The sequence below is a fragment of the Zonotrichia albicollis genome, unplaced genomic scaffold, assembly GCF_047830755.1.
Source record: "Zonotrichia albicollis isolate bZonAlb1 unplaced genomic scaffold, bZonAlb1.hap1 Scaffold_136, whole genome shotgun sequence".
Classification (NCBI taxonomy): Eukaryota; Metazoa; Chordata; class Aves; order Passeriformes; family Passerellidae; genus Zonotrichia; species Zonotrichia albicollis.
The window spans coordinates 85,964-87,500 of record NW_027428355.1 but is presented as its reverse complement, the minus strand read 5'-3'; positions in this window follow the sequence as shown (position 1 = coordinate 87,500).

The window sequence follows — 1,537 nt, the reverse complement described above, 5'->3', positions numbered from 1 at the left end:
GTCCCAGGGCCCGGGGTAGACCTGGTGTCCCGTTCCCCGGGGTAGACCTGGTGTCCTGGGACCATGGGTAGACCTGGTGTCCCGTTCCCCGGGGTAGACCTGGTGTCCCGGGGCCCGGGGTAGACCTGGTGTCCCGGGGCCCGGGGTAGACCTGGTGTCCGAGGGCCCTGGGTAGACCTGGTGTCGCGGGCCCCGGGGTAGACCTGGTTGTCCTAGAGCACTGGGTAGACCAGGTGTCGCGGGCCCCGGGGTAGACCTGGTGTCCCGTTCCCCGGGGTAGACCTGGTGTCAGAGGGCCCCGGGGTAGACCTGGTGTCCCAGGGCCCGGGGTAGACCTGGTGTCCCGTTCCCCGGGGTAGACCTGGTGTCCCGTTCCCCGGGGTAGACCTGGTGTCGCGGGCTCCGGGGTAGACCTGGTGTCCCAGGGCCCGGGGTAGACCTGGTGTCCCGTTCCCCGGGGTAGACCTGGTGTCCCGTTCCCCGGGGTAGACCTGGTGTCCCGTTCCCCGGGGTAGACCTGGTGTCCGAGGGCCCTGGGTAGACCTGGTGTCCCGTTCCCCGGGGTAGACCTGGTGTCCCGGGCCCCGGGGTAGACCTGGTGTCCCGTTCCCCGGGGTAGACCTGGTGTCAGAGGGCCCCGGGGTAGACCTGGTGTCCCAGGGCCCGGGGTAGACCTGGTGTCCCGTTCCCCGGGGTAGACCTGGTGTCCCGAGGGCCCTGGGTAGACCTGGTGTCCCGTTCCCCGGGGTAGACCTGGTGTCCCGTTCCCCGGGGTAGACCTGGTGTCAGAGGGCCCCGGGGTAGACCTGTTGTCCCAGGGCCCGGGGTAGACCTGGTGTCCCGGGCGCCAGGGTAGACCTGGTGTCCGAGGGCCCTGGGTAGACCTGGTGTCCGAGGGCCCTGGGTAGACCTGGTGTCCCAGGGCCCGGGGTAGACCTGGTGTCCCGGGGCCCGGGGTAGACCTGGTGTCCCAGGGCCCGGGGTAGACCTGGTGTCCCGTTCCCCGGGGTAGACCTGGTGTCCTGGGACCATGGGTAGACCTGGTGTCCCGTTCCCCGGGGTAGACCTGGTGTCCCGGGGCCCGGGGTAGACCTGGTGTCCCGGGCCCCGGGGTAGACCTGGTGTCCCGTTCCCCGGGGTAGACCTGGTGTCCCAGGGCCCGGGGTAGACCTGGTGTCCCGGGGCCCGGGGTAGACCTGGTGTCCCGTTCCCCGGGGTAGACCTGGTGTCGCGGGCCCCGGGGTAGACCTGTTGTCCTAGAGCACTGGGTAGACCAGGTGTCGCGGGCCCCGGGGTAGACCTGGTGTCCCGTTCCCCGAGGTAGACCTGGTGTCGCGGGCCCCGGGGTAGACCTGGTGTCCGGGGACCATGGGTAGACCTGGTGTCCCGGGCCCCGGGGTAGACCTGGTGTCCCGTTCCCCGGGGTAGACCTGGTGTCAGAGGGCCCCGGGGTAGACCTGTTGTCCCAGGGCCCGGGGTAGACCTGGTGTCCCGGGCGCCAGGATAGACCTGGTGTCCGAGGGCCCTGGGTAGACCT